Source organism: Tetrao urogallus, assembly GCF_951394365.1.
Source record: "Tetrao urogallus genome assembly, chromosome: 2".
In the NCBI taxonomy this organism is placed as follows: domain Eukaryota; kingdom Metazoa; phylum Chordata; class Aves; order Galliformes; family Phasianidae; genus Tetrao; species Tetrao urogallus.
The window spans coordinates 44,618,673-44,628,695 of NC_136814.1; positions in this window are offsets into that span (position 1 = coordinate 44,618,673).

Genomic DNA, 10,023 nt, shown 5'->3' on the forward strand with positions numbered 1-10,023 from the left:
CAGAGTTCAAGGCTCTTTTGGATGAGTCACATCCATGGCAGAGACAGGTTGAGAAAGGACAGGGAGGATTTCAAGAGAAGAAATGTAAGCGAAGTGACTCACTGCATTATGTTTTTGCAGAAATAGCCCCTCACATCATTCCATAAAAATATAAAGCATAAATTGAAATGAATTGAAAAATGAAATAAGAGGTCAGTCTTAACTCTGCCTCCAGAGCTCTTCATAGCATACCAATTTATATTTTCACAATAGATAGGGAGAAGTCTTCCCCTGTGAAAGTTCAGGTTGTGCTGTTTACTTACACTTGTGCAGCAGTGGTGATATATTCACTTCTGTGCCCCCTTTCTGCACATTACTGATTACCAATGTGATGTCACTAACATTTACATTCTTCCTTCTTTCAGAATACAGAAGCAAACTGATGGTTTTTCTTTTCCAAGACAGATTTTTCCAATATGGAATACATTTGGGGGCCTTGATTGTTCTCCATCTAAGATATTTTCTCTTTTTATTGGAATTCTTGGTTACACTTCTTGGATTCACAACACAATGGGAGCCAGCTGGTCTTGGGAATGGACTGCCCTCTCCTGGAAAGCTATATGCATATTTGAAGCATGAGATCTTAAGTACTTTGTTGAATTTATATTCTAAAAATTAAAAAGAAGTGTAATCTACTATAAATTACTGTAAATGAATACTGAGAAGTCATCAAACTGACAGCTTGCTACATCTGGTATGCTCAGTTTTTCAGTGAATCCTATAATACATGGGAAGAATCCATTCAAAACATCTTGCTCTGTGTGTAGCTGAACATCACACAAAAATAGTTTTCATGGAAACCTACAGAAAGGTTGCATTGTTCTAGGTCTTTTGCATTCTCAATATTTTCACTGACATCCTGCATTATCATTAATGGCTACACTTCAAGATCTCTCCCAGTGGCTGCCAGAGATCATAAAGGCATGAAGGCTAGATGCTAAATTTCTTCATAGTTGTGAAAGCCTCTTTCAGTCAGCAGGACATAGCACTGGCAGTTTACATGCTTTGGAACCTACCTGACAGCCATCACAGGGACTGCTAAGAAGGAGAATTATTGCCTTTCCCAGATGCTGTGCATATGCAAGTAAGTTTACTGCTTACTGATAATTGCAGACATGCAACAGAAGAAAATAAAAAGAAAACAAATCTGCGATGCATTTTAGAACAACTTACTCTTTGCCATGCTTTATAATATTAAACTAGAAAACCATCAGATCTCTGGCTAATTTAATGTTTCATTTTGCACTTCTATATTCATTCTTCAGTAGCTCATTCTACAATGGTCATCTCACACAGCATGATTTCTCCCAGTATGTGTCAAAAAAAAAAAAAAAAAAAATTAGTTCTCTGTCTCTGTGAGCTGCAATCATCAAGACAAAGACTGTCAGCCTGTCAAGAAGTGTCAATAGATCCAAAAGATTATCTGCCATTCATAGCCCAAGGAATAGTTTTCACCCAGTGAGCAAATAACAATTACCTTGGACTAGACTCAAACATTCATTGCACAAGATTTTCACCACTCTGCTCTTCTCCCTGGAGAGCAGAAAATAGACTGAAATCTGTTTTTAAGGACTTCAGGCTATTTGAGCTGTGAATTTTGGAGCCTGTGATTTGGTCACATTAACTCTTTAAAAAAAAATTAAATGCTTGCTTTATGTCTTTGTAGTCAGTATAGATTTCAAAGGCCAATGCAACTTTCATCTCTTTTCTTCAGCATCAATTTTCCAAATTTCAATTAAAAAATTGCTAGCAAGGACATGCATGACAGAGCACTCTTTCATCCCTGTCCTAAAGGCACTTTGCCTGTATATTATCAGTTAAAATGTTCCTGTGTCTTTTACCCCATATCCCCAGTTACTACTTTTGCTCTCTCTGAAGACCTGAGAAAGCTTTGGAGCAAATAACCCAAGTTATTTCCCACACTGGATATTCTGTGCAAATGAAGAAGGTTAGTTGTAGATTTGCTCCCTAAAAAACTGTGTTGAAGTTACTAGATTTATTATAATAAATCTACACATACACAGTAGAAAGAGAATAATGACATGAGAATTATTAGTATTGAGTAAGTTTTCTTACAGAGTATAATCCTAACAATTAATATCATGCCCACTATTTTGGCAAGAGCTAAGTAGATGATATATGTCAGAGAGAACTGCACAGAGTGAACAGTTTCTTCTTCTTCTGAACAGTTTTTATCATTAAGATGTGAACTTCACATATACATTTAAAAGTAATATCAATTAGAAGATATGTGCAGTAGACTTTAGCTGGTTTTTTAATTAATACTATATATATATATGTATCAACTCATTGGAAGAATAAGAATAGTCTGACGTCTGACATGAATTTTACAAGTGTTTTGACTTACACTTCATGAAAACGAGACTAATGCATCTCTATTACTTTACTTAGAAAGCTTTCAAACCCAATTAAGATAAACAACACCCATTCTAAATCTATTAATACATTATAAATGCAGTTGCCAATATTGCTCCCCTAAAAAAAAAAAAAAACAAAAAAACAAACAAACAAAAAACTCACTTTCATTTCATCTCAATCATTATTCACTTGTGTCTATGGTTTCATCTCTGCTGTACTTAGTAATCCTATAGATACGTCATAGTAACTGATAACGTTTTTATCTAGGTCTTTCAAAAATCAAATTTATTTCTGTGTTGATTCCCTCTGCCGTTTTTGCTAGAAGATTTAATCTAAATAGGAAGTATGCTACCCACGTCTAGTTACTGCATTAAACACAGTACATCTAGCCAGTTAAAAGAAGTGATTCTCCGACTCTATTTAGCATTGTGATGGTCTCACCTTGAATATCATGTGCAGTTCTGGTCTCCACAATATAGGAATAATGTCAAGATCCTTGAAAGCATTCAGGGGATGCACTAAAGCTGGTAACAGGGCTAGAAAGCATACCCTGTGAGGAGAGGTGAGAGCACAGGGGTCGTCCAGTCTGGAGAAGAAGAAGCTGAGAAATGACCTTATTGCTCTCAGCAGCTCCACGAGGAGGGGAAGCGCAGAGGGAAGCGCCAATAAGAGACCATGAGGGAACAAAGCTGTTCCAGAGGAGGTTCAGACTAGATGTCAGGAGGCCTTGAGGATGGTCAAACACTGGAACAGGCCTCCTAACAAGAGGATTGATGCCTGACACCCAGTATTCAAGAGACATTTGGACAATACCCTCATTAGTGTGCTTTAACTTTTGGTTAGCCCTGAACTGGTCGGGCAGTTGGACTAGGTAACTTTTACAGGTCCTTTCCAACTGAACTATTCTCTCATATCCCATTCCATTCCATTAGTAACAATCAGAAGGGTCAGTGTGGAGGAAGGGCAGGAGTACAGGAGTGCAGTAGCAAAGGGACTAGTACAAATTGAATGGTGTTACAAAGGAAAGGTACTTACCCATCTCCAAAGATCTAGGCTCACAGTGAAAACTCCACAAGAGAGGGATCTCCAACCAAATATCGTTCCCCAGTGGCAGTCAGCCCTTAAATGAGGTGAATTGCCTTCGCCTGTGTTCTCAGGGCTGACGGGTCCTTTGCCCAGGTGCTCAATCAGTGGTTCAGGCCCTGACTCAACAGTTCCCATACACCATTCCATCCTACTCTTTATAGCAGCCATTGAACTTTACAGAGTTGTTCAAAATATCGATTTGCTTTTAAAAATAAATTTTGCAGCATTATTCTCTGTCAGATGCTTTTTTATCAGCCCAATTGACACAGCTAGAAATCTGTTTGATTTCCTAAAAAGAGGCCTGTGGCTGGATACAGAGCTGATTACTCACTTTTACTGGGGAGAATGAAGAGATATGGGTAAGAAATGCTTTCCTCAAATAAGAAAGAATAAGATTTCCCTTAAAGGGAGGTCCTTCTTAGGGCAAAAAAAAAAAAAAATTTCAACACAGTACCTAAGACAGACTTGTACAGGGGAGACAAAGAAAATGTAAGGCTAAATAGTGCAGTCACCGTGCATGTAAGATACTGGCCAGTATGAAGCTCGTTGTGACCTTACATACAATTTTGACATTTACATTCAGGCCAGTAAAACTTGTACTAAGAAATGTCATAGCAGATTATTATCTCCTTAGTTAACAAAATGTCTAAGAGGAATGAGTAAGTTTGTCCCAAAGTTTCCGAGAGGCGATTGCAACAACATTCCCTGTGCCAACCCAGCTCCCAGTCCTGCACCATGCAGGAAGGGACATGACGAATGTAAGCATGGAAAAAAATCATGGAAAAGGTCCTTATGAGTGTTATATTTGTACATTTGCAGGCATAGAGATAGCAGGCAGCCAGGTGTTCTGAATACTCAGCTTCTCCATTGAAAGAAACTGCTTTCACTGACTTTTTCTCTCCAATGCCTCTAGCCTTGGATTCTTCCCTGCAATGAGTGCTAAATGCCAGCTTGGCCTGGGGAGAATAGGAAGGTGCTTAAAGGATGTGAAGCTAAACAGACATCTTCTGCACAGAAGGTATCTATAACAAAAGAAACTGCACTGTTTGCAGAAAAGGGATTTTTTAGTTATGACAAGGTGCAAGATAAGGGGAAAGCTCCTGTTGTCCCAGTCCCTTAACCTGTGGTTATCAGCATTTCAGAGGCACCACCAATCTTGCCCATCCCTGTCCACCCCCAGGCCCAGTTCCCACATCAACCCAGGGTCACAAGCCCCAGTGAGGCCACAGCAGGGCCATGCTCCAGCTACCCAAAACCCTGCCCCACTGCAGGCTTGTGGCATGGCACTGGTCTGTACCCAACCTCAGGGAGGTGCTCAGTGCCCCCAGTGCCACGCTCCTGGTGGAATGAAGGGGGAGGACAGGCTGCTCACCCTATCCCCAGTTCCTTAAGAAGCAAAATGGTTTTCTTATTGTCCTTGCCATCAGGAAAGCGTTTGCAGCTGTCTCCACAAAGCAATTCCTGTGGTGGACAATATTTTGAGTCCGGGCCACAGAATGTGCAAGAAGTGGCTGTCAGTAATAGTAGGGTAAGGCAGCACAACTCATTCCAGGCTTCTGCAACTCACTCCAAGCAGAACTGCTTCACAGCCTTCAATAATTGTTTATCTTCATTCACCCCTGTAGAACTCACGCTGCTTCCAGCCCTGCCAGAGTTTGTTTCACAGCTGGAGCTGATTAGAACCCCTCCATGCAGAGTTGACTTAAGTCAAGTTTTTCTTGTAGCCAAGGATCTGGAAGGATGCACTTAGCCTAAGGCTTCCCATCTGTCTAGTGTGTTTATCACCTGAGGTGTCAGAGCAGGTGCAGATACAGCAGGTCTAGTTTTGGCTTCAGCTATATTGAAGACACTCTAAGACAACTTACAGGAGAAAAATAAACATGAACAACATGGGAAACAGAGATCTGTTCTTCCCTTTCTTGCACTGCCCACATGCATACTTTGCTCAGATAAGGAACAGCTAACTCGTACAACTGGACCAGAAATGGAGGAGTAGATTCTGGGCACAGGGGTGGCCATAAGACAGTGAACCAGCAGAGGCCTATGAGGCATAGCATAAGTAAGGTCAGCTCAGATATTTGCTCTCAAAAATCTGTTTAAGACATTACTGCTATAGACATACATGCTTTAGCAATACTGAAATGTATCATTAATTTCTTATGAATACATATGAGCCAAACGTGTTTTGCTTGAGGTATTCTGCCTGTTCAAATCTACTATTGTATCAAGTTGAATGATTCCTTTTCAAAAAAAAAGCCTGCCATCGCATTTGTTGTGCAAACAATCCATTCACACCAAGGAACTTGTAGAAACTACTGGGTTTTTAATGTCCTGGGTTATTTTTACAATTCTGCTATTTTACTTGATGCTTTTTAAATTTTTCCATGTACCGTAAGAGAGGAAAGGACTACAGTACAGCAAAAGCTCTAGATTAGATATCTGTAACAACCTAACTGCAAGGATAACTGTTAGCTGTTTTCCTGAGAAGGGTGTAGAGACACCAAGCTGGGAGATCTTCAACTGGTGACTGTTCAGCAAGAGAATCAACGTTTTCTGGCTGACTATTAATAGGGACATAACTCTGACTATGCTCCATTTGAATGATCTGTACTTCGAGTGGTCCATAATCACATACAAAAATGATTGGAGCTCATGCAAGCTAAAACAAGGCCATTTAGGTCTAGACAATTTTCTAAAGTGTTTTATTATCTGATAATTCCTTATCTGGCTATTCCAGGTAAAGAGTTTTCAGCAGGAGCAATGCTGGGAGCCTGGGAAGGAGAGCAGAGCTGGATGAGAACCAGAGCTCCACCAGCTGCAGAGACCAGGGCAACACGCCTAAACAAGTCTGACTTGCATGTATTTCTCCTCATAGCTGGGGGGCACTCCTGCTAAAAACAATTGATGTATCAAGGTGAGGCAACACCAGCAGTCACGAATTGTGAAAAGCAGGGGCAAACCAAGAGCTCTCAGTACGCCCCAGGGCAGAGGGAGCTGTCAGTGGAATGAAGTGATGCTTGTAGGCTCAAACTGGAAACGCTTTGAGAAAGATTTCTGTATGTTTCCAGGGCAGTTTGGAAAAGAGGAAATCTTTCTTTAAAAAGAGTTATTCTGCTCAGGAAGTCTTCCTCCGAGTAGGATTCTGTGTCTTGTTCTCTTTCCACAGGAAACCAAAATGCTGAACCAGATGAGCTGCAGCACTGCAGCCTGCCAACTGCGCATAGCATGTGGGAAAAGCGAGGGTGGTTAGCAGGGATGGTGGCAGCAAGATCTTGAATTTGTAAAGCTGGAAATTGCTGTGGAATCCTGCAGTTACAGTTCCTCTTTTTATGTCTACAAGTTGTGAGGAGACGCTAGTGGAGGAGAGGCAGAGGGCAAGTGCAAAAGCTTTGAAGAAACGGACAGCAAAAAGGGTTACCTTGTTCAACCACAGCATGCTAGGAACATTCTAATTTGGAACATCTGGTGGCTATTTATCAAACCTGTTCTTGAAACTTCCAGTCGTGGAAATCCCACAAATTCCTCAGGCACAATTCCAGTGCTTTGTTTTTTCTTCAGTGTCAAACAGATTTTTTTCTAACCACGATCTTAAAATTTCTCTTGTATCTTTAAATCCATACTGACTGCCTTATCCTCCATATTTATGATGAACTGACTATCTAATATTTCTTTGTGATAATCACTATGTAAAATATACATATGTTATAATAGACATATATTCATATGCCTGTATTTGAAGGTTCTTAATCTGTATTGCTTTAACATTATCTCTACACAAATCAACCCACACTTTTTTGTAATCCTTCTTTTGTTTTCTGCAGCCTACCCCACATGGCTTCCCAGCAAGTTTTATTTGATTTGCAGAGCTGTTTAACTTAGAATGAACAAGGTGTTGCTGTAACAAACAATCTGAAGTCATTTTTCAGGTGTCTGAATCAGGCCTCAAGTGTCATTTATATGATCTAAATAAATACCTATCAATTTTGACCCTTATGTGACTTACAGCCTGGTAAAATGATTAGGCTTAGCACTTAGTGTTTTCTTTATGTCACAAAAGAGGAACAGTGAAGCACGCTGTCTCTGTTTTATAAAAAAGAAACTTGCTATAATATTTTGTTCAGGAGACATCATAAATGGGGCAGGTGTTAACACGTAGCTGTGTCAGAAATAGTCCTGAGCTCCAGGTGCACATGAAGCAGACTCATTTCCCCAGGCAGGGAAGTCAAGCTGCTTACCTTCTCACCTCCATTCTCACAACTACTTACAAATGCAAGCAACAGGCTGTTTAGTGTGATGCCCTACACCCATCAGTTAGCCCAGTAAGCAGAGCGTATGAATCTCTGACCATGCTACTGCCTCGTCCATGACATTTCATTTCTTCACCTCTTGCTTGCCTCCTTATGGAGTACACTCTTCAGGGCTGAGACTTTAATGTTTTGCCCCTGGTTTCAGGAGGCTCTAATGTTAATAATAGTCATCATCACAAGCATCCTCTATGAAAAAAATAAATAGATAAATAGATAAATAGATAAATAAATAAGGAAGTATCAACTAGAACAAGTAAATTATAACCTTACCAAAATAAAGGTAGCAAAACTAATAAAAATGCTTTTCACATGTACTGGAGGAATGGAGCGAGGTCCTGCTCTGAGCTTAGCATATCTAAACAGTGCACTAACAGTCTCCTTGATTAATTTTTGTGTACTGACACATTAGGGCAGAAGCAAAAAACCATTAATGAAATTTAGAGGACACTGCATTCACTCCCCTTGGAAATCAGCCTGAAACTGAGAATGTTGTGGCCAGACCCAGAAAATACAGAGTATAACACTGAAAAACAAAACAAACCAAAATTGGCCACTAAACATTTAGCTGTACTGACCACTCATTACATACTCTGTGGCTTCTTGTAGTTGAGTTCTCACTTGTTGCTCCTATCAACGTGTCTTTACCAGGAAAGAATAACTAGGGGTTAGAAAAGTACTTACAAATATTATGAAGTACTTTAGGAACTGGTTCTTTGAAAGGAATTTGCATCTGATGGGAAAATGACAACTTATCCATGCTTCATAAAGGTTGTGACAGGCAAGTATAAAGAGCCAGGTCTCAGATAAATTCTTCCATTGTTCCTCACAGAAGGGCCTCTCCTTGACAAGAAACATTTGATTTCTCACTCACTTGTTGGGAAATGAAGTCATTTTCTTTTCTGTTCCTAAACTTCCTACACAAGGAATCAATTTAGAGAATACACATAGCCTTTCTAAGAGCCCTCTGCAACCAGAAGAAATATTTCTATGCCACTTATATACTTCACTGAACTGGTAGTTTGAAGCACCTCTTTGATTAATGGTCTTCTGTTCATCAAAAGAAAAATACACACTCCAAGCCAGTGCAGCAGAGCTGCACAATTTTCCCAGTGAAGATTTAGAACAAACAAGCGTGAGCCAATCTGTTTCTTTCTCCAAGCTCAAAGCCTGATTAAAGTATTCTGCAATTAGGCATTAAAAACCATGTTTGTGGGTGGTTTTTTTTTTTTTTTTTTTTTTTTTTTCCAGTTGTTGAACAATTCTATAGCTCTGTTTTCCTAAATTGATTTAAAAACAAAGTTAGGGCTCATGACACACTAGTTTATTTTACCCATATTTATTTTTAAGGGAATTTTTCTTCTCATTCTAAGTTTTCTAGGGTAGTTGAAATCTGTGCTGTGATGTCACAAATTTTGTTGTTATTCCCAAAAAGTGCTTTTACTTTCCACTACATCTTAATCTTTATGTTTTTCAGTGATAATATTATGCTTGCCTTTTTTCCTACTATCCTTTCTAATCCTATTTTTACCTCTGTTCTTAATGTTTTCATGGTGTCTTTTGTAGGCAGAATGCAGCTTTGAGAAAATGAAGTTTTTTTGAACCTATTTAGTAAGTTAAAAATCAATCAACTTTAAGTCTCTTTTATTTCAACAATCTTCAATCTTTTATTTCAACCTTCTTTAGAAATACAATAATTTCAATAATACAATATAATAATCATTCAATAATTACAAGAATACAATAACTTCTTTAGAAGTGCAATAATTAAAATTACTGTAGTATTTGGGAGGCTATTTAAGATCATCTTATCAATGCCCTGTTATCCATCATTTTGTTGACTGCCAGGCTAGTGCTGAAGGCTTAGAAGTCTCAGTCTCCTCAGAGGGATGCAGCTATGGAGGTAAAGGTTAAAAAAAATAAAATAAAAAGTCAGTGCAGAGTTTGTGATACAGTGGTGCTGGAAGCAATCATGTTTGCAAGTCACTCCCTAGGTTGCACTGTTAAATCTTATTACACATTTTTCTGCTCTTCTTCCATCAGCAACTGAAATTTCAGTCTTGAATCATCCTCTTCTACTGTTTTCATTGTCTATTGATATACTGTGGTGGGAGGAGTAGAGGAAGAAGTTGAGAAAGCAAATAAGAAGTTATTTGCATCAGACAAATTTCCTTAAGAGTGCTGTAAGACAAGGAAGGAAATAATAAATCCCTTG